The sequence below is a fragment of the Panthera pardus genome, unplaced genomic scaffold (assembly GCF_024362965.1).
Source record: "Panthera pardus isolate Hobbes unplaced genomic scaffold, ASM2436296v1 HiC_scaffold_16, whole genome shotgun sequence".
NCBI classification, from domain to species: Eukaryota; Metazoa; Chordata; class Mammalia; order Carnivora; family Felidae; genus Panthera; species Panthera pardus.
The window spans coordinates 66,890,611-66,914,970 of record NW_026526721.1 but is presented as its reverse complement, the minus strand read 5'-3'; the positions used below and the strand labels follow the sequence as shown (position 1 = coordinate 66,914,970).

At 35.6% G+C, this 24,360-nt stretch overlaps 1 protein-coding gene across 9 annotated transcripts in view; it reads left to right on the top strand.

The window, feature by feature from the left end:
- Nucleotides 1-2,495: 2,495 nt before the first annotated feature.
- GOLGB1 (golgin B1) overlaps nucleotides 2,496-24,360 on the top strand; it is an 88,855-nt gene continuing 66,990 nt past the window's right edge. For 8 of the 9 annotated variants that reach the window (XR_008422462.1, XR_008422461.1, XM_053903423.1 and 5 more), the window contains exon 1: nucleotides 2,496-2,622. The gene's annotated coding sequence lies outside the window, so the exon portion shown is untranslated. Of the gene's footprint in view, nucleotides 2,623-10,817; nucleotides 10,857-24,360 lie in introns of those variants that run through there. The other variant, XM_019448515.2, reaches the window with a different exon arrangement.

The window sequence follows — 24,360 nt, the reverse complement described above, 5'->3', positions numbered from 1 at the left end:
TTTCTCTGATTTTAAGATTTATTGGCATAGTTATACATCAGACTCTTGTAAATTTAAACACTTGTTCACTTAACAATTATTTATTGAACATGTACTCTGTTGAAGATTATGTTAGGTATGGAGAATACATTAATAAATAAATCTGTATGAAAGTTTTAGGATAAGTTTGCATTTCGCATAAGGGATGGTGAGAGAGAATAAGGCAAAAGGACTGGAACAAAGAAGCCAACAGGGAATTGGGCAATTGTAAATCAGACAGGATGTGACATTTCCTGCCTCCCAATTTTTTCTCACCACACTATTAATTGAGGAATGGTCACTCTTTAAGGGACAACTGAGTGATTATAGACTTCTGCAGTCCCTAACTGCTTTTGAGTTCAGAACAATATCCCTTATCATAAAATAGCACACACCACATCATGACCTACTCCTTGTCTACCTGTTCGTAGTAGTACTCATGTCGTTCCTTAAACAGTCCATGCACATGCTGCTCCACCTGCCTCCACTGGTCTTTACCCTCTTATCCGATGGGTCAACTCCTAGTTATCTTTTATTACCTTGATCACTCTCTCACGGCCTGAACTGTTTCCATTAAATTGCATTCTAAATTATATCCAGTCTTTCAGCGTCCTTTGAAATAAAACCTCAGTTTAGCTCTTTAACCTCCACCCAGTATTATTCTTTCATTTCCCTAGAGTTCACTGTAATTCTCACTGAATGGCCAGTCTGTACTGACCCAAGAATGAAGGGCAGAGGCCTAAGAAGACCTACTATACAGACAATTTTCTAATTTATTCTCCTATAAGAAAGTTTCATGACATTAAAACTAGAAGATCTTTTCTAAGGCTGAATGTGGAAGCAAGAAAGTATGGAGAAAGACAATGTGCAATGGAGTAACTCAATAGCACTCCAAGCAGATGGTTTCTATTTTCTCTGAGACAGAAGCAAGTTCATCTGCCAGGAATGTGAGGAGGGTGTTAAAAGTTCCAATAACTGTTGTGGAAATGAGAAAGGAAGCTGAATACACACGAAAGATTCAGGAGTGTGCTGAAGATGGAGTGAAATTGGAAACTGAATGTGTAGAAGTAACCACCTCCCTGAGGTCAAATTTTCTCCTGCACCATTCTGTGCTCCAAAAGGTAGGAGTGAAGACTGGTGGTTGCACTGATCCAGGCTTTGCTGGGTGGGCAGTCAGGGAAATGAGAATATAATGTACTGATGAAGTAACACAGCTTTGGCATTTGATAGCTATTTCAAATCCTGGTTCTGCCCCTCAATATGTGAATTTATGCAAATTACTTAATCCTTTTAAGCCTTAACGTGTCCAATGAAAAATGGCGACAATCATATGTACTTCACTGATTCAAAAGATACTGAGTGCCCTACTGCATACTGTTCTTGGACCTGGAGATACAGCTGAGATCAAAAGAGACAAAAATTCCTGTCTTTTGGAAGTAAACATTTACAGAGAAGAGAAAAAACAAAGACAACAAAGGGTTTAGGGAAAAAATAAGCAGAGAAGGGGTAAAGTACATGCAGGAGACTGCTATGAAAGGTGAGTAGCCAGCAAAGCCCTTAGTGAGCTGATGTTTGAACCTGAACGAGTTATGTGAGTTAAGGTGAGGATTCATATAGTGGGCTAGCAATAAATTCAAACTAATAGTCTTGCTGTCAAGAGACTTCCTGAAATCAAGGGAGCTGGCTTTCCCCCCTTTCCTTAGAAGCTTAAGGAGAGCACGCATGATTTGGGTGACTACTATTGGAGCTTCTCACGTCCAGACCTGAGTCCTCAAATCTCACCTCTCGCTGAAGTGCCAGCTCAAGTGATACTTAAGAGGCACTTTCCTAACAGTATTCACTCTTCTCTCACTCACGTCGAGGTATCTCTGATTCTCTTTCATAAAGCCGCCAGGTTCTATCCAAGTTCTATCAGTAATTGTTACTTGTCTTTGGGTGTCTCACTTTAATCCGGGTCTCATTTTTCATCAATAAAATGAAAAGATCATATTAGACGACCTACTTTCCGGCTCTTACTAATTTATGATTCTAAGAGTAAAACCCACATCCCCACTCCCTTCTCACAGCTCATTCAACAATCCTGTCACAGCTGGTATCCACAGTACCGGACTACGCAAAAACCCAAGCCATAGCGTGGGTCAGTCACCATCAACACCACAGAAGAACTCGGGCCAAGTGGCCCACCCATTTCACAGCGTTAACACCTGACCCTCCCCAGAATGCCCGCCCTCCGGGCATTTCCGGTTTTCCGCAGATCTTCTTCCGGAACACTTGCTCACGTCTGACTCCGCCCCCCCCCCCCCCTCCATTCGTTAGAGACCATTGGCTCTTTCTTTGAGGAAGAGGAGAGTTTCCTAATGTTGATTGGTTTCCGTCATTGTTGATGGGTTAGTTACAAACAAGGCGTGCCTGGTCTCCCTGGTAACGCTCTGCCAACAGCTCTGATTGGTTCTTGTCCTAATCCCATCTTCCGTCCCAACTGCGAGTGGTTGAGTCCCTTGACGGGGCGCGGCGATGGTAGGTGTCGCGTACGGGATTCCCGAGCTGACGTGGCTTAAATTTGGGAGGGGGGCAGCTGGCGCCTCCGGCCGCAGCCTCTTCCAGGTGAGTGAGGGATACTCCCCAACTCCTCCCTTCTTTGAGTCTTTTAACGGTCACCCCTCCGCAGGGGCTGCCGAAGCGGCCACACTCGGGTCCCCTCCCTGCCCCTCCTCTTCCTATTCCGTCCTGGATCCAGCCCTACACACGCCTCCTTTCACCTACCAGGCCTAGTTCTAGTTGCCCACATGCCAGCTGGCCCTTTGGAAGGGCTTTGGGGGTCTCACTGCGCGGCCTCGGGGCACATATGCGCGGTCTGCTCTCTCCCCAGGACGTTTCTTCTCCCGGATCGACGGAGAGGGCTCTCGGGTCAGTCCTGTCCTCTCGGCCTTGTTCCCTGAGCGGCCTGTTCAGGCCGCCCTGGGTTCGCAGTAGCTGACGTCGGAGAAAACCTGTCTGGCCCCTGTGCTCAGGTTCTAAACTTAGTTTCCGGAAAGGGAAGCGGGACCCAAAGGAATGAACGCCCTTCAGGGCGGAGATCACAGAAACGGTGGAGATAAAATGCAAAAAGGGACCTGGCAAAAGATCCTGCTAATGAGTTGCTGGTGAGATTTGGAGAGAGGAATAATCTTTGCGACGCCTTCAGCACTAAAATCCCAGGAATCAGGGGTAGACATACTGTTAGAGAAAGAGAATCCTGAAGAAAGTTCTGGAGGAAAAAGAACTTGATTTGGTGCTGTGGAGGATATTTATCTGCTTAAGGGGAGTGGTGTGTGGGAGTGCGAAGAGGAAAGTGAGTTCCTTGACAAATGAGGAATATATTTGTCCGACTTATTTTAAGAGTTCCATTTGGTCTGTGGGGAAAGGACAGTTTAAGTGTAGGACAGAGATATTTAAAATCACTGGATAAGTACTTTCACTTTTGGCGATAGTTGGAAGCTTTCTGAACTCTTAAAGAACCTTACGGTAATTTTTGCAAGATGGCAGTGGAGAACTCCTTACAGACAGGCTTGGAGGCCTTTCCAGAAACACGAAGTAATTAAAATTTGCATGGTCAGAATGACTATGAATGGTCAAACCCAGTAAACATTAACCTGGAAATGGCAGGATTTGGTCATGGAATAGATATAGGAAGAAGTTGAAGAGAACTAAAAAGTTGCAACCATTATACACTGACAGTTTCACAACTTTTACTTTTCATCCCTTGACCATGTACTTTTACTTAAATGCTTTCCTCTTCACTGCATTAACTTCGTTTGACCACATCAGTAGTTCCTAAACATTTTTACACACCCTATCAGTAGAACGTTTTTGAACAAGCATATTCCAAATATGTTATATTTAATTATGGATACCATATGCATAGCACAGTAAACATATACAAAAACGTATTTAAAAGGATGAAAAAAAAATCTTGCCTACTCTCCAGGACACTCCTAACCCAATTTGGGAACCATTATAAAGTTTGTTTATTTTACGGGAAGGCTGTTTACATTTCTAAGTATCTACAGACTGGATGGAGAAAACTTTTTTTTTTTTTTTTTTTTTGAGGTCCTCCATTCTTCTGGAATGGGACCTCCTAGAAATCCTCTTCAGGCGATCCATCTTTTTTCCCTCTGCTTGAGTCTTAAAGGCCCCCTATCTTTTTCCCTTTTGCATTAATGGATTAATTAAAAGGATGTCGATTTTATCCATTTATAAAAATAATAAATCATTCATAAACTTCTCTTGGTTAAATACTGTTAGGAATAAATTATTTGGAACACATCTCACCACTGATCATCACATACCAGTCTGTTAGGAACCGCTATATAAAAGGAGGTTAGGCTCTCTACTACTATATTTTTAATTCAGCCATGTAAAAATCAGCAGTATGTACTTTAGGTAAGTTGAAATTCAATACAAAAGGGTATAATATAAAAACAAAAATCTCTTTCTCCCCTATCTACTGGCCTTTTTCTCATTCCCTACTTCCCAGAAGTAAGCATTGTAAATAATTTGTTTCTTCTTAAGAAACTTTCTGATCAGACTCAAGCACTTACCTAATATGTATCCCCCTCCTATTTCTTTCCCACAAGTGGAGTCATGATACACATACTATTCTATACCTTTCTTTTGCCTCTTGATACTATATTTTTTTCTATCCATAAGTATTAAAGTACCTCATTCTTTTAAAAGGCTATACAGCATGTCCTTGTAGAAATGTCAAAATGTACTTAGTGTGTTCCCTATTGATGGGCATTGGATTGTATTTATTAGGCATCACAAACACTGCTGTAGTGAATATATAAGTATATGAGTGCTCTCATAGCCCCAGCCCTAATTTCAGCCCCAGTGATGAATGTTGGGTGATGAGGTTACTCACAAAATAGATTCTTTTTTGTATATCTCCATCAGCCAAGAAGCTTTATGGTGCTCTGTGATTAGTTAAAATATATAATCTCTCTTATGCTGTAGTTTACAAACCTTAAAACTGGGGATATTGATAGTACCTCCTTGTTGGGGTTGTTTTAATAATAAAAAAGTAAAGTAATGAGGATATATAAGTTTTTATATGTAAAGCTATTGAAATAATACTTAGTGCATAGTACTGCTTATATAAATTATATCTACCATTTACTTCTAAATTTGTTAATGAAAACATTTTTTTGTGTCATGAAAATTAGCTTTTCATTTTGTAATTGTAAAGTTATATCATAATATTGGATATGTTTTTTCCAGCTGTATAGCACCATTTCCTCTCAGTTCCTCAAACCAATTGAAAATCACTTTGAGAATTAAGGAATTAAGGAAAACTACCCAGGCTCAACCAAGTACACTTTAAATAAATTTGAGGAGTGACTTGGAGATCTCACCATTTTCTGTGGGAAAATGTGATTTAAATTCCAAAGCAGATGTGTACCCAGGCATGCACTATCTTCGATTATTTATTTTTTTTTATTTTCCCATGCATTTTGTACTAAGTTTTCTGTGGTTAGGGACATTACTTATATTTCTTTTTATGTTTTTGTGGCTCCTGGCATTATGCTCCATGCCAAGTAGGTACTTTGAAAATAATTATTTATAGCAAGCAGTGAAGACTTTGCAAAAATAATACTTATTAAATTTCTAGTGCCACCTCAACAGACGAGTGTTGAGATCCTGTGGCAGTGTTTGTGGAAGGTGTAGCTAGCATTGACTTGAAAGATTGTTTTATTTGCCTGTTTTATTGAAGGCTGGCCTTGGCATGAAGCCCTGATTTTTTTTCTTTTCCCAAACTGCTAGTCATAATTCTGGTGCTTTATAAAACAATAGCAAGAGCATTTTTTGTCCCAGCAGTCACACATATTCCTTACATGAATTTATTACAGTGAACATGAATATTTTCCCCCATTTGTCCATTTCTGTCCTACAGTGAGCCTAAACAGAGGGGTAGATCCATCTTTCTTCATTTGGCTTAAGCATGACTACTTTGTCTCTTTTGCCCTCAAGTTCTCAACCTTTCAACTACATAAAGCACTTAACTGTGCCTGAGATACCCTTCCCAATTACATTTCCACATTTTCCTTTTCTGTTGACAGCCATACAAATCACTCTTGAATCATGGAGTCATAGTACTGGGCGTTAGAATATTTGTCAGTCTTCTTCACTTGAAGATGAGGAAACTGTAAGGTAACTTACCCAGCATAGTACAGCCTCTTTGTGTTGGAGCCAGAACTGAAGGCTCAGTTCCTGGCTCCCAATTTGGTGCTTGTTCCACTACTTCCTTTCTCATGGACCTGTCCGATTATTGTATATCTTTGAGAAACTCCTTTTACTTTGACCTGAAATGGTACATCCTTTATACTGATCTTTCCTTTCTTAAAATGTACATATTTTTAAATGGTTATGTGAGGAAAGTAACCTATTTTTCATTTGAAGAGCTTTTTATCTTATTCAGTAATGCTTTTTTAGTAGAGATACTTTGAAATGTATTCATTTCTCTTGAGTGTCAGTTTTCTTTATCTTAAAATGGCAATGATGATGATACTGATCTTGCAGATTTTGTGAGAATTATAGAGAAATTTGTATAAAGTACATATTGCTCAATAATTATTTCCAATAATATTATCATGATCCTATGTTCATTTGTATGTATCTTCATGTGCAGTAATTTTCAGTAGGCTGCTGGTGGAGACACACCCTTCTCAGGAGGATGAATCAAAATCTCATGCATGGCAGTGGTGGATACCAATGGTGGGGAGAGTTTGAGAAAACATTTGGGATTTTAATTGTATATTTGGGGGGAAAAAAAAAAAACTTTCCCAATAGAAATTACATATCCCTCACAGTCTTCTTGGCTAATGGTGATATACAAAAGATTTGATTTAGGGCATACCACCTTCAGTATACATGTGTGCATACGTTTGGCCACAGATGATAACGTGTTTTACATTTCTCTAAAGGTCCTATGGTTCTAAGATGGTTGGGAATGTTGCCACAATGTCTGAAATCTCAGTACTTTCTCTATTTAGCCCTAAAGGTAGTAGCAGAAGCAAGCAGTAGAATCCAAGCTAGTTAGAGCAGAAAGTGTGAGTACGAACAGAAGGACTATGATAGAGGTGGGTTGAGGGTTGGTTTGAGAATCTGAAGTGAAGATGATGGGAAGTGGCCAGTGATTGAGGTATTTATAGGTCATGGTGTGTGACCAAGCCACGGGTTAAGTTGAGTAACTCTGTTATAGACGGCTCTAGCTGTTAATTGATTTTTAAAAAGACCTTTTTATTGTAAAATAAAACTCAAGAAGAAAAACACACACACACCAAAAGACATATAGCTTGATGAATTATTAGGAGGTAAGCATTCTTATCATAACTGTGAGGTCAAGAAATCTAACTTTGTCAGTCATCTGAGAAACTCCTCCATTTGCTCTCTCCTTCCTTTCACAGTAATCACTTCCTTGTGGTTTCTCTATGGTTTTATCACCCAAATGTGAATCTTTTCCCTCCCTTCCCCCCTTTTTAACTCAGTGTCTCTTAAGTCCTTTCCTTATAATTTTTGTTGAAGAACTTAGACTTTTTGACCTGTGGAGTTTCCCACACTCTGAGAATTTCACTTTCATGGGGCAATTCAGCATATTCCTGTATCCTTTGTATCCAGTTCTACCATTTTGTTTTCATTTGTTAGCTGAAATATTTTATATGGATATGGATCCCCTTATCTACTATTTGGTTCCTGAATGGTAAAGCTCAAATAGAAAAGTCAAGATAAATCCTTGACTTTGTTAGTTTTCAAGATACTTAGTTTACCTGATGAGTTTAATATGAACTTGTGGATTGAAGTATTTTTGGTGGGTTTCAATCTATTGCAATTGATATTCTTCTTAGAAACTCACTTGTTCCTTTGGCCTGTGAGAACCTTCTCAATTTGGATCCTGGGTCCTTTTTTTTGTTTGTTTTTTGTTTTTGTTTTTTTTAGGAAAAAAATGAAATTCACTTTTATTAATGAAGATATCATTGTGTATACTAAATTTACAAAGAAAAGTCTATCAAAAACCACATAGAACTAATGGGTACATTTAACAAGGTCACATGATACAAGGTCAATATGGAAACATAAATTATATTTGTATGTGGAGCAACTATTTGGAAAATAATAGTAAAACAATATTAGAGTAGAATAAAAAATTTAAATACATAGGGATAAATTCAACAAAGTATGTGTAAACCCTGTACTATTAAAATTATAAAAAAAATACTGACAGAAATTTTAAAAGACCATAATAAATCCCTGTTTCTGGATTATAAAACTGGATCACATATTGGTTTTTTTTTTCCCCCAGGTCCTTTTGACATGACTCTAGTTAGCCTTTGATTGCTTCCTTGCTATTTGTATGACAAGATGTTTTAGGCTTATTGTGTACATTTCCTATTTCAGAACAGGAATTAGCCATTTCTCTGAGAAGCTCTCCTACTTAAAAACATTTTTAATGGAAAATAGTATTGCAAGACCCCAATCTAGCATTAGAGATGTTCATTGCCTCTCAGTTTATCATTATTTTTAAGCCTTTTCAGTGGACAAAGCTAGGAAAATAGATGTACTGAGGTAAAATGCCTTGTAAGTTTATACTGATGCTTTCAACTCAAATCCAAGATCAGTTTTTATCTTGAGGTTCTTAATTTCTTCTGTTTTACACCTGTATTACCTTTTTTCACATTGAAAATATGATAGAATTACTATGCCTGTTAATTGCTCAATTATTGCACTTTAATTCCACATGGTACATGTGGTACTTGTCAAGGAATAATAATACTAATACAGTCACCACTAATGTTGGTTATTGAAAATAGTTCTAAAGGTTTTTTTTTTTTTTTTTTTTTTTTGCATATGTGATTCACATTCTTCCCAGGTTTTCTTCATGGTAGCCCTATATATTGTTAGAGCATGTAATTATTTAATATTATGTTCTCTCCATATCAGTGTTAGTTCTACAAATAACTATATTTAGTGCTTACCACCAGTCTTTATGATGATGTTTCTTTGATCATTTTGGTCATCTCAAGCTTTCTCTTTAGTAGGTGCCTTAGGAAATGTTCGTGGGAAAATTTTTCATGAATTTTCTTGCATGCTTTTAACATTCTCTCTGTGCTTTTTATATCAAAAATGAAGGTCATTTTTGCTGAAAATAAAATCCTTGGCTCACATTTTCTTTCCCTGAATATCTCAAATGTGGAACTCTAGGATATTTTTCCTGGCAAAAACATTATAAAAAGTCTGATATTATTATTATTATTATTATTATTATTATTATTATAATTAGACAAGTCACATGATCTTTTGACCTAAATCTTAAAGATTATTTTTAAGTCCATTAGTTTTACTAGAATGTCTTCTTGGTCATTATGGGTTGATAACCCCTGCTACATGGTAGACTCTTTCAATATGTAGCTTCAAAGTTCAAAATTTAAAATTTCAGTTAAATGCTCTTCAGTTTTAGCTTTTTGTGTCTTTTCTGTAACTTTGGTTACAGAAACTTTGGTTTTCTTCTGCAGGGAATTTGGTTGTCCACAGTGCTTATCATCAATCTTTATCACTTTCTTCTGGTTCCCTTTGTATTGATTACCTTTAAAAATTTTTTTAAGAATAAAAAAATTTTTATTGGGATGCCTGGGTGGCTCAGTTGGTTAAGCGTCTGGCTCTTGGTTTCAGCTCAGGTCATGATCTTGGGGTCATGAGATCGAGCCCCAAGTCGGGCTCTGCACTGACAGTGTGGAGCCTGCTTGGAAGTCTCTGTCTCCCTTTCTGTATGCCCCTCCCCTACTCAAACATGTGCCTCCCCCCACTAAATAAATAGTGAACAAACTTAAATAAAAAAATTATTAGGAATAATTTTAGGTTTACTATAGAAAATATGTAGACAGTTTAGAGTCAACTATACTCCTGACAAAGTGAATTTGTCAAAACTAAGAAACCAGTGATGATTCATAACTAACCTCCATACTTTCTTTTAATTTCATTAGTTTCAACATTAATGTCCTTTTTTCTTTTTTTTTTTAATTTTTTTTTCAACGTTTTTTATTTATTTTTGGGACAGAGAGAGACAGAGCATGAACGGGGGAGGGGCAGAGAGAGAGGGAGACACAGAATCGGAAACAGGCTCCAGGCTCCGAGCCATCAGCCCAGAGCCTGACGTGGGGCTCGAACTCACGGACCGCGAGATCATGACCTGGATGAAGTCGGACGCTTAACCGACTGCGCCACCCAGGCGCCCCGATGTCCTTTTTTCTGTTCCAGGATCAAATTATAGGACATCACATTGTATTTAGTTCATTCCTTTTTCTTTCTTTTTAAAAATTGAGATAAGTGTAGAGTCATATGCACTTGTAATGAAATAATACAGAAAGATCCCTTGTACACTTTGTCTTGTTTCCCTCAAAGTTTAAAATTTTATAAAACTTGTGTAATATCACAACCAGGATACTAACATTAATACACTCCCACCTTTATATGTGTGTGTGTAAGTTCTATACAACTTCATCACCTATCTAGGTTCACGTATCCACTGCTACAGTTAAGATATCAAAAAGTTCCAACACAAGAACACCTTCTGTTGTTTTTTTATAACTTCAACCACCTCCTGCCTTTCTGCTTCCAAACCCTCCATAAGCATGGGCAACCACTGATCTGTCTTCCATTTCTAAAATTTTGTGACTTCAAAAATATTATATAGGTGTAGGATTATATAGTATGTAACTTTTGGAAAATTGGCTTTTTTTTCATTCAGCAGGAGATTCATCGAAATTATTGGTTTGTTCCTTTTGATTGCTGTGTAGTGTTCTATGGTATGTATATACCACAGTTTGTTTAACCATTTTCTTGTCAAAGGACTTCTTTGCTGATTACAGTTTTGGGCTCTTACAACTGAAGCTACTATGAACATCCATGTACAGGTTATTGCGTGAATTTAAGATTTTGTTTTTCTGAGACAAATGCCTAAGAGTAAAATTGCTGGGTCATAAGGTAGATGCATGTTTAGTTTACAGGTAATTTCTTTTTGATTTATAAAATTATCCTTTATCTTAACTTTCTTTTTTTCCTTAAGGCATGACTTATGAATGTTCATTTTCCTGGGTATTTTTTGTTTGTTTTAGTTTTATCTCATTTCCAAAATGATTTTTAAAACTTTTCAATTATTTCTTGAGTTTCCTCTTCAGTTTTGGGTTTTTCTACTGGGGAAGGTAAATTGATAAATATATTTGTTTTAATTTATTTCAAATCGAAGAAAACCTATACATGTGTTCAGCCAAGTTTGCATCATAGAACAACCTATCAAAGTTTAATCTTTCTTTTGTAAAAGTAAATATGATACATATCTCTATCATATACTTAACTATTTGTGCTCTGGTGTGCTCTTAGTTGGTGTATAAAAATGTATCAATTATAGTCAGCTATTAATTTTTGTTAACAAAATGTTAATATTGGAAATAGATATTGTCATTGTTATTTTTGAACTTTATTGAAGTATAATTGACAAAAATGTACATGTCTAAAGTACACAATGTAATATTCTGCTATACATAGACATGTTAAATGATGACCTCAATCAAGCTAATTGAAATATGGAAAGTACCCATCACCTCACATAATTACCATTTTGTGTTTGTGGTGAGAACATTTAAGATGTACTCTGTTAGCAAATTTCAGGTATACAGTACAGTGGGTTTTTTAAAAAATATTTATTTATTTTTGAGAGGGAAAGAGTGAGCAAGCTGGAGAGGGGCCAAGAAAGAGGAAGACAGAAGATCTGAAGCAGGCCCTGTGCTGACAGCAGAGAGCTCGATATGGGGGTTCACTTGAACCACCCAGGTGCCCCAATACAGAGTTTTAAAAAAAATGTTTATTTTGAGAGAGAGAGAGAGAGAGAATGAGTCTCAAGCAGGCTCCACGCTCAGCATGGAGCCCAATGTGGGGCTCAATCACACGAATGCAAGGTCATGACCTGAGCCAATATCAAGAGTTGGATGCTTAATCGACTGAGCCACTCAAGTGCCCCTCAATAAAGTGTTATTAACTGTAGTCACCATGCTGTACATTAGATCTCCAGAATTTATTCATTCTGCATAACTGAAAGTTTGTATCCTTTAACAAATATCTCTTTATTTCCCTTACCCACTTTTCCTTGGCAACCACTATTTTACTGTCTGCTTCTACAAGTTTGACTTTTTTAGATTCTGTGCATAAGTGAAATCATGCAATATTTGTCTTTCTGTACCTGGTTTTATTTCACGTAGTATAATGTCCTCTAGGTCCATCCATGTTCTTGTAAATGACAGGATTTCATTATTTTTTTAGGGCAGAATGATATATCATACACACACAATTTTCTTTATCTGTTCATGTATCAGTAGACACTTAGGTTGATTCTATATTTTAGCTATTTGTGAGTAATGCTGCAATGAACATGGCATTTCAGATATCTCTTTAAGATACTGCTTTCATTTCCTTTGGATATATACCTAAAAGTGGCATTCCTGGGTCATATGGTAGTTCTATTTTTAAATTTTTTGAGGAACCTCCAGACCTTTTTGTGTAATAGCTGTATCAATTAATATTCTTACCAACAGTGTACAAGGGTTCCTTTTTCTCCACATCCTGGCCAACACTTGTTATCCATTGTTTTTTTGAAAATAGCCATTCTAACAGGTATGAGGTGATATTGTGTGTGTGTGTGTGTGTGTGTGTGTGTGTGTGTGTGTGTGTTTAAAATTTAAATTCAGGTTAGTTAACATATAGTGTAGTATTGGTTTCAGGAGTAGAATTTAGTGATTCATCACCTACATATAACACCTGGTGCTCATCCCAACAAGTGCCCTTCTTAATGCCCATAATCCGTTAAGCTCATCCTCCCACCTGATATTGTGGTTTTAATTTGTATTTCCCTGATGATTATTGGTGTTGAGCATTTTTTTTTCATACAACTTGCCCATTTGTATGTCTTCTTTGGAGAAATATCTGGCCAGTTCCGTTCCCCATTTTAAAATCAGATTGTTTCTTGCTATTGAATTGTTTGAATTTCTCACATATATTTTGGATATTAATCCTTTATCAGATGTATGGTTTGCAAATATTTTTTCCTGTTCTGTAGGTTATCTCTTTATTCTGTTGTTTCCTTTGCTGTGGAGCTTTTTAGTTTGATGCAATCTCATTTGTCTATTTTTGCTTTTGTTGTGTGTACTTTTGAGGTCGTATTCAAGAAATTATTGTCAAGACCAATGTTAAGAAGCTTTTCCCCTCTGCTTTCTTCTCCTAGTTCTACAGTTTTAGGTCTTGTGTTTAAGTCTTTAATACAGTTTGAGTTGATTTTTGTGTGCAGTATGAGATAGGGTCCAGTTTCATTCTTCTGCATGTGGATACCAGTTTTCTCAGCACCACTATTAAAATAGGGCCTATCCTTTCCCCATTGTGAATTTTTGGCACCTTTTTTGAACATCAGTTCGATGTAAATGTATGGATTTATTCCTGGGCTCTTTATACTGTTCTAGAGGTCTGTATGACTGTTTTCTGCAAGTATCTTAATGTTTCGACTGTTATAGCTTTATGTTCTATTTTGAAAGCAAAAGTGTTATGCCTCCAGCTTTATTCTTGCTCAAGATTGCTTTGGCCATTCTAGATCTTTTGTGGTTCCATATGGTTTAGATTTTTCTTTTTTTAATTTCTGTGGAAAAAAGGCATTGGAATTTTGATAGGGATAGCATTGAATTTGTAGATTGCTTTGAGTGGTATAGGCTTTTAATAATGTTTTTCAAGCCTGTGAACATGGGATACCTTTCCATTTATTTGTGTCTTCTCAGTTCCTTTCATCAATGTCTTATAATTTTCAGTATACAAATCTTTCACATCCTTTGTTAAATTTATTCCTTTTTTAAAAAAATATAATTTATTGTCCAGTTGGCTTCCATACAACACCCAGTGCTCATCCCAGCAAGTGCCCTCCTCAATGCCCATCACCCACTTTCCCTTCTCCCCCACCCCACATCAACCCTCAATTTGTTCTCTGTATTTAAGAGCCTCTTATGGTTTGCCTCCCTCCCTGTCTGTAACTTTTTTTCCCCTTTCCCTCCCCTATGGTCTTCTGTTAAGTTTCTCAAGATCCTCTTTCAACAATAGCCAAATTATGGAAAGAGCCTAAATGTCCATCAACTGATAAATGGATAAAGACGTGGTTTATATATACAATGTTAAATTTATTCCTAAGTATTTTATTTTTTAAAATGCTGTTATAATTGGTTTTATTTTCTTAATTTTGAGGGGATAGTTTGTTGTTGGTACAGAGAAACATAATTTTTGTATACTGATTTTATATCCTGAAACTTTATTGAATTAGTTTGTTAGTTGTAATAATTTTTAAAAGTTTTTTAAATGTTTTTTTATTTATTTTTGAGAGAGAGGCAGAGCACCAGAGGGGGAGGGGCAGAGAGAGAGGGAGACCCAGGATCTGAAGCAGGCTCCAGGCTCTGAGCTTTTAGCACAGAGCCCCACCCGGGACTCGCTGGAACCCATGAACTGTGAGATCATGACGTGAGCTGAAGTCAGACCCTTAACTGACTGAGCCACCCCAGCACCCTGGTTGTAATAATTTTTTTGGTGAAATCTTTAGGGTTTCTTATATGTAAGGCCATGTTATCTGCAAAAAGAAAATTTTGCTGCTTTCTGATTTGGGTGCCTATTATTTCTTTTCCTTGCCTCATTGATCTGGTTAGGACTTCCAGTACTATATTGAATAGATGTGGTGAGAATGGGCATCTTTATCGTCTTTCTGATTTTAGAGGAAATGCTTTTAGCTTTTTACCATTGAGTATGATATAACTGTGGGCTTGTATATGGCCTTAATTATACTGAGGTACATTCCTTCTGTACTTACTCGGTTGAGAGTTTTTATCATGAAAGGATGTTGAATTTTTTTAATGCTTATTCTCCATCTATTGAGATGATTATGTGATATTTATCATTCCTTCTGTTAATTTAGTACATCACATTTATTGATTTGTGGATGTTGAACCATCCTTGTATTTTAGGAATAAATCCTACCTGACATGGTGAATGATCCTTTTAATGTGATGTTGAATTGAGTATGCTGGTATTTTGTTGAGGATTATTGCATCTATTTCATCGGGGATACTGGCCTATAATTTCCTTGTTGTGTCCTTGTCTGGATTCAGTATCCAGGTAATACTGTCCTCATAAAATGAATTTGAAAGTGTTTCCTCTCCTTCAGTTTTTTTTAGACTAGTTTGAGAAGGATTAGCATTAATTCTTCTTTAAGCATTTTTTTAGAGTTTACTAGTGAAGCCATCAAGTTCTGGGCATTTCTTTGTTGAGAGGTTTTTGGGTCAATCTCTATGTTATTGGTTTCTTCAGATTTTGTTTCTCATGATTCATTCTTGATAAGTTGTATGTTTCTAGGAATTCATCTGTGTCTTCCAAGTTATCCAATTTTTTTGCATATAGTTATTCATGGTAGTCTCTTAAGATCCCTTATATTACTGTATTCTCAGTTGTAGTGTCTCCTCCTTCACTTATGATTTTATTCATTTGAATCTCTCTTTTAGTCTAGCTAAAGGTTTGTCAATTTTGTTTATCTTTTCAAAAAACCAGTTACATTGAAAAACTTAGTTTTATTGGTGTTTTCTATTGTTTTTTAAGTCTCCATTTCCTTTATTCCTGCTTTGATAATTATTTATTTCCTTCCTTCTGCTTTCACCTTAGTTTTTCTTTCGCTAGATCCTTGAAGTGTCAAGTTACAATGTTTATTTGAGATCTTTCTTTTTTCTTAATGTAGGAGGCTATCTCCACAAACTTTCCTCTTAAAACTGCTTTTGCTGTGTCTCATTAAATTTCCATGGATATGCCATGTTTCCATTTTCATTTGTCTCAATATAATTTTTTATTTCCTTTGTGATTTCTTCTTTGACCCATTGATTCAGGAGCATATTGTTTAATTTTCACATATTTGTGGATTTTCCAATATTCTTCTTGCTATTTTTTGCATATTAAAAGTAATTTTATTTCTTCTTTTAATGTTTTTTTTCTTTAAATTTAATTCCAGTTAGTGATCATACAGTCTTGTATTAGTTTCAGGTGTACAATATGGTGATTCAGCAATTACATACATCACCTGGTTCTCATCACAAGCGCACTCCCTAATCCCCATCACTTATTTAACCCATCTTCCACCATATCCCCTCTGGTAACCATCAGTTCTCTGTAGTTAAGACTTTGTTTTTTGTTTCTCTCTCTCTTTGATTTTTAGTTTCATACCATTGTCATCAGAAATAATACTCGATATGATTTCAATATTCTTAAATTTGTAAAGACTTATTTTGTGGCCCAATATATGATCTATATCCTAGATAGTGTTCCATGTGCACTTGAAATGAATGTATATTTTGCTGCTTTTGTTATGTTATGTATATGTCTGTTAGGTCCATTTAATTTAATGTGTAGTTCAAGTACATTGTTTTCTTATTGCTTTCTTATGCTTTTATTGCTTTTCTGTCTGGATGACATATCTGTTGTAAGGGAATTGAAGTCTACCACTATTATTGTATTGCTGTCTATTTCTGCCTTCAGTTCTGCGAACATTTGCTTAATATATTTAGCTTTCTGATACTGGGTGTATACATATTTATTTACAAGTATTATATCCTCTTGATGAATTAACCCCTTTATCATTTACCCCTTTACCATTGACCTTTTCTCTGCCTGTCATTACAGTTTTTAACTAAAAGTTTATTTTGTCTTTTATTAGTCACCTTTGTTTTCTTTTGGTTACCATTTGCATGGAATATCTTTTTCCATCTCTTCACTTTCAGTCTCTGTGTAACCTTAGAGCCAGTGAGTCTCTTGTATGCAGCATATAGTTGGATTTTGTTTCTTAAATCCATTCAGCCACTCCATGTCTTTTGATTGTATAATTTAATCCAATTATATTTAAAGTAATTTTTGAAAGAATTTACTATTGCCATTTTATTAATAGTTTTCTGACTGTTGTGTGGTTCATTTGTTCCTTTCTTCTCTTGCTGCCTTTATGGGTATTTCAGTTTCTGACGTATGGCTTTTCATGTCTTACATCATTTTGATTTAGTAGGTTGTAATTTTGAGTTATTTTGAGCATGACTCTTTGACATGCTTCCATTTTCTGTATGGATATTATTCTGCTATTTTTCTTAAAATGACTTTGTATGGAGATTGTGTTACTTTTCAGGTGCTCATTTTTGTGTTAATTTAATGTTGCTAAACTTTTAGAAGGACATTTATTTTGGATAGCCTTTCTAACTTCACAGAGTTCCCTCTTACGTTGTTTTCCAATATTGGTTCAAATATGTGGCCATTGGATTTCTGAGATTTCCTGACTCCTTTTCTACTACCCCCAGCTCACTCTTTATCTGGATCTTCCTTTGTTGTCTGTTGACTCAGTTTTGATGAATTTTGGTTCTGCTCTTACTAGAGGCCCTGTTCTGAAAGAGAGCCATGACTCTTCAGTTTTGAGAGTTCAGGGGCCCAGACTCTTTAGTCATTTTAAATCTTGCAGGCTCCTTGCTCTTATGTGTGTTGGAGTATGGATACCTCCCTCTTTCAGCTGCTATTCTTTAATTGGCTCAGCACATTTTCCAGTGAATACCCACTGGCTATTTTGTGGTTCTCTTGGTTTATGTGTCACAGTCTTATAGCTTCTGTATGGCAGCATTATTTTACCTCTTTCCTCTTAAGGTTTTTGGATGGAGAATTAAATATACATAGGACAGATTAACAGGGAAAGCATACAGATTTATTTAGTATAAATTTTAAGTGACACTGGAGCCCTCATAAGGAAATGAAGACTAAAAGAAGCAATTAGAATGGAACACTTATATATTGAGTTGGACAAGGAGCAGTAAATTGTGATAACAGTACAAGGCAAAGGGGTAGTTAATCATGGAAAAGTGACTAGGAAGACAAGGATTCACATACAAGGTTTGTTTGTACAGATTCCTCTTGGCTTCAACTCCCCATCCCTGGAGATAAGAATGTTACTTTCCTTCTAATATAAGGAGGACATCTTCCATATGAGGTTTTGTATCTTGCTTTCAGGAAGAAAAAGGAGAGGTCAGAGCATCCTTCTTGTACCTGCTATTTTTCAAGTGCCTTTAGCTCCAAAATAATCTTTAAGCCAAAGTGACAAATTTTGGGGTGGAACATTCTGCCACTCTTCACTTCCCTTTTCCTCCCACATGGACAACAATGACATGCAGATCTTGTGGCTGTTGGTGGTTTATCTATATCCATGTTTATTTTAGAGTTTGTGGGAAACTTTGTCACATTGTTTTTTTGGTAAAGCCTGTATATGGGTTTTTAGTTTTGTTATCTAGTTGCTTTGTCAATTTTTATGTGGGAAATCAGGAAGTTCCATAATCTGTGCTGTTTGCAATCCCCATTTTTTCAGAGTCCCATCAGTTGGTTGATTTTTTGTGTGTGTGTTTATTCCTGATGTGGTCTGAAAAATCTGAAGATAAAATGATTCTGTTTGATAGAGTAGGTTCTGTTATGACTTTCTTTGATTAGTGCAAATCTATGTGCCTATTAGGCACATAGTTAATGGTGTTCATTTCTTTCACTAATGATTGCTATAGAAAATTCAGTCTTGAGAGTTGAAAACAAAGTTTAGTCTGTGTAATGGTGAGTTGTGATTTTTTTTAACTGACTATAGTTATAAGTCTCACAGGTTGAATGAGTGGTTATATATGGTCCTATATATTTATGTGTGGCCCTATGTTGCCTTTTTAGTAGTTATATATATAGTTATATGTGGTCCTATGTTGCCCTTTTAGGAGTGGTTTTCTTTTTCCTTTCCTGTTTCATGTACATCTTTTTTCTAAGTGTTATATGCTAGTTCGGTTATCCAAGATAACCTGTCATAGAAACAAAGACTTCACCACTTCCTTCTTAATTAAGGACCATGGTTGCCCTAAACATTATTACTGTTCTAAGTAGAAGAAAACTTTAGGGGTAATTGTTTTTAATTCAAGTGCTTATTTTGTACAAGAGCTTTTATATTTCTCCCTGCTGAGGCTTTTGAAGGCCAAATAACATTTTATCATTAAAAAAAATTTAGTGTAATTACTTATACTAGTGCTATGCACAGTCCAGTTCTATTTTGATTTTTCCTATCAAAACATTAATATTCTCACTTCTATGGACTAGCAGTTGACACTGATCTGAATGAATGAATGAGTAAATAATAAATAAGGGATGTGTGGGTGTATGTGTATTTATATATTTGTGTGTATTATGTATGTATATTATTTTGTGTGTATTATCTATATTTGTCTTTTTCTTCTTTAGTGAGTTTTTTTAGCTTATATCTTTTAAGGAATTATCCCATTTCTTCTATGTTGATGAATTTATGGGCATAGAATTATTTGTACTGTTGTGTTACAATATTTTAATGTATGTTAGATCTGTACTGATGTCTCCTTTTTCATAACTGATATTGATAACTTGTATCTTTATTTTTTTTTCCTTGGTCAGCCTGACTAGAGCATTATCAATTTTGTTGATCTTTTCAAAGAACAAACTTTTTTTTTTTAAGTTTTTATTTTAATTCTAGTTAGCTAAGGTATAGTGTTATATTTATTTCAGGTGTACAATATAGTGATTCAACAATTCCATACATCAGAGGCACCTGGGTGGCTCAGTCAGTGAAGCATCTGACTCTTGATTTCGGCTCAGGTCATGATCTCACAGAGCCTTGCATTGGGGTCTGTGCTGTCAGCATAGAGCTTGCTTGGGATTCTCTCTCTCCCTCTTTCTCTGCCCCTCCTCCCTCAAAATAAATAAACAAACATAAAAAGAAAATTCCATATATTACCCAGTACTCATTACAATAAGTGCACTCCTTAATCCCCATCACCTAATTAACCCATCCCCTCACCCACCTCCCCTCTGGTAATCATCAGTTTGTTCTCTATAATTAAGAGTCTGTTTCTTTATTTGTCTCTTTTTTCCCCCTTTGCTTATTTGTTTTTTCTTAAATTCTTCATATGAGTGGTATCATATGGTATTTGCCTTTGTTGGACTGACTTATTTCACTTAGGATTATACTCTCTAGTTCCATCCATGTTATTGTAAATGGCAAGATTCTGTTATTTTTTTATGGTGGAATAATATTCTTTTGTGTGTACATATATATACATATATATACATATATATGTGTATATACACATATATAAATATGTATGTACATATTTATACATACATAAATATGTATGTACATATATATATGTGTGTATATACACATATATATATATGTGTATATATTTATATATACACGCATACCATATCTTCTTTATTCATCAATCTATGGACACACTTGGGCTGCTTCCATATCATGGCTGTTGTAAATAAACATAGGGGTATGTGTATCCCTTTGAAATAGTTTTTTGTATTCTTTGGGCAAATACCTAGTAGTGCAATTGCTGGATCATATGGTAGTTCTATTTTTAACTTTTTGAGGAACCTCCATACTGTTTTCCAGAGTGGCTACACTGATTTGCATTCTCACCAACAGTGCAAGAGTGTTCCTTTTTCTCCACATCCTTGCCAACACCTGTTGTTTCTTGTGTTGTTGATTTTAGCTATTCTGACAAGTGTGAAGTGATAAATCATTGTGGTTTGATTTGCATTGCCCTTATGGTAAGTGATGATGAACACCTTCTTATGTGTCAGCCATCTCCATGACTTCTTTGAAGAAATGTCTGTTCATGTCTTCTGCCCATAATTTAATTAGATGATTATTATTTTTTTTGGTGTTGAGTTTTATACTAACCCTTTATAGGATATGTCATTTGCAAATATCTTCTCCCATTCTGCAAGTTGACTTTGCATTTTGTTGATATTTCCTTTGCTGTGCAGAAGCTTTTCATTTTGATATAGTCCCAATAACTTATTTCTGCATTTTCCCCCTTGTCTTAGGAAATATATCTAGAAAAAAGTGCAACAGCCAATGTCAAAGAGGTTACTGCTTGTTCTAAGCAGTTACTGAACACTGCCTGTGTTCTCTTCTAGGATTTTTATGGTTTCAGATCTCACATTCAGTTCTTTAATCCATTTTGAATCTATTTTTGTGTAAGGTATAGGAAAGTGATCCAGTTTCTTTCTTTTTGCATGTTGCTGTCCCATTTTCCTAGTGTTTTCCTCTTCCTTATTGAAGAGAGTCTTTTTCCCATTGGATATTCTTTTCTGCTTTGTCAAAGATTAATTGACCATATTGTTGTGGGTTTATTTCTGGGTTTTCTATTCTGTTCCATTGATCTATGGGTCTGTTTTTGTGCCAGTACCATACTGTTTTGATTACCACAGTTTTGTAATATAACTTGAATTTCAGAATTGTGATGCCTACAGCTTTGTTTCTCTTTTTCATGATTGCTTTTGCTATTTGGGGTCTTTGGTGGTTCCATACAAATTGTAGAATTGTTTGTTCTAGTTCTGTGAAAAATGGTGTTGGTATTTTGAGGGGGGAGGGTTGCATTAAGTCTATTGATTGCTTTGGGTAGTATAGACATTTTAATAATATTTGTTCTTCCAACCCATGAGCATAGAATGTTTTTCCATTTCTTTGTGTCATTTACAGTTTCTTTCTTCAGTGTTTTATAGTTTTTAGAGTACAATTATTTTTCTTCTTTGGTTAGGTTTATTCCTAGGTATTTAATTATTTTTGGTGCAGTTACAAATGGGATTGTTTTCTTAATTTCTCTTCTGCTTCATTATTGGTGTATAGAAATGCAACAGATTTCTGTACATTGATTTTGTATCCTGCAGTTTTACTGAATTCATTTATCAGTTCTAGCAGTTTTTGATGGAGTCTTTTGGGTTTTCTATATATAGTATCATGTCATCTGCAAATAATGAAAGTTTCAGTTCTTCCTTACCAATTTGGATGCCTTTTATTTCTTTCTCTTACCTGATTGCTGTGGCCAGGACTTCTATGTTGAATAAAAGCAGTGAGAGTGGACATCCTTCTCTTGTTCCTAAGCTTAGAGGAAAATCTCTCAGTTTTTGATGTTGGCTGTGGGTTTTTCATATATGGCTTTTATTATGTTGAGGTATGTTCCCTCTACAGCTACTTTGCTGAAGATTTTTATCATGAATTGATATTGTACTTTATCAACTGCCTTTTCTGTATCTATTGAAATGATCTTGTGGTTCTTAACCTTCCTCTTATTGATGTGATTATCACACTGATTGATTTGCAAATATTGAACCATTCTTGTAGCCTAGGAATAAATCCTCCTTGATCATGAATAATTTTTTTAAAATACTAATTTGATTTGCTAGTATTTTGTTGAGGATTTTTAAATCTGTGTTCATCAGGGATACTGACTTGTAGTTCTCTTAAGTGGTGTCTTTATCTGTTTTTGAAATCAGTGTACTACTGGCCTCATAAAATGAATTTGAAAGTTTTCCTCCCTTTTCTATGTTTTTGCAAAATTTTGAGAAGAATAGCTAAATGGTATTCTAGTTTGGTAGAATTCACCTCTGACTTGTTTTGGTGGAAGTTTTTGACTACTGATTCAGTTTCTTTTCTGTTTATCAGTCTGTTCAGATTTTCTATTTCTTGTTTCGTTTTTGATAGTTTATGTGTTTCTAGGAATTTATCTATTTCTTCCAGGTTGTCCAGTTTGTTGACATATAGTGTTTCATAATATTCTCTTATAATTGTTTGTATTTCTGTGGTGTTGGTTGTTATTTCTCCTCTCATTTATGATTTTATTTGAGTCCTTCCTTCCTCCCTCCCCCCCCCCCCCCCCCCCCCCCCCGCCAACTTTGATAAGTCTGGCTCCTGGTTTCATTGATCTGTGCTATTTTTTTAGTTTCCATATCATTTATTTGCTCTAATCTTTATTATTTCCTTCCTTTTGCTGGTTTTAGGTTTTGTTTGTGTTTCTTTTTTTTTAGCTCCTTTAGGTATAAGGTTAGGTTGTTTATTTGAAAATTTATTACTTCTTGAGGTAGGTAGGCCCGTATTGCAATTAACTTCCCTCTTAGAACTGCTTTTGCTGCATCCCAAAGCTTTTGGACCATTATATTTTCATTTTCATTCATTTCCATATACTTTTTTATTTCTTCTTTTGTTTCCTGGTCAACACATTCATTGTTTAGTAGCATATTATTTAACCTCCATGTATTTGTGTTCTTTCCAGATTTTTTCTTGTGATTGACTTGTATTTTCATAGCATTGTGTTCAATAACAATGTATGGTATGACTTCAGTTTTCTTGAATTTGTTTAGGCTTATTTTGTGATCTGTTCTGGAGAATGCTCCATGTGCACTTGAGAAGAATATGTATTTGGGGCACCCGGGTGGCTCAGTCAAGTTAATCGTTCGACTCTTGGTTTCCTTTCAGGTCATAATCTCAGGGTTCATGAGATTGGGATTCTCTCTCTCCCTTTCTCTCTGCCCCTGCCCCACTCACACTCTCTCTCTCAAAATAAATAAACTTAAAAAAAAAAAAGTCTCTTGTTACAGTCTTTGTTTTAAAGTCTGCTTTGTCCCATATAACTATTGGTACTCAAGCTCTCTTTTGACATCCATTTGCATGATAAATATTTCTCCATGCCCTATTTTCAATCTGCATGTATCTTTAGGTCTGAAATGAGTCTCTTGTAGGCAGCTTACAGATGGCCTTATTTTTTAAAATCTGTTCTGTCACACTGTGTCTTTTAATTGGAGTGTTTAGTACATTTACATCCAAAGTAATTGTTGATAGGTATGTATTTACTGCCATTTTATTATTTGTTTTATGGTTGTTCCTGGAGATATTCTCTGATCCTTCTTTGTCTTTATCTCTTTCATAGTTTGCTGATTTTATTTAGTGATATATTTGGATTTCTTTCTCTTTATACTTTGCATATTTATTAGTGGTTTTTGATATAAGGGTACCATTAGGTTTGTATATAACCTTTTCTGCAGGTGGCAGTCTATGTTACATTCAGGTAATTTTAGTTTGAACTTACTCTTTAAGAATCATCTTTTGGTTTTAGTGATTTTATGTATTTTTCTATTTTCAATTTTATTAGTTTCTGCTCTAACCTGAATTTTTTTCTGCTTATGTTTGTTTTATTTTGCTCTTCTTTTTCTAATTTCCTACAGAAGCAGCACAGGTTGCTGATTTAAATCCCTTTTCCTTTTCTAATATATGCATTTAATGCTATACATTTAAACAAGGATTATATTTAAATTTTAGCAAAACCGCATAGGTTATCAGGAAACCCTCCTGAAAGAATGGGGTTCATGAGGGCACATAAAAAG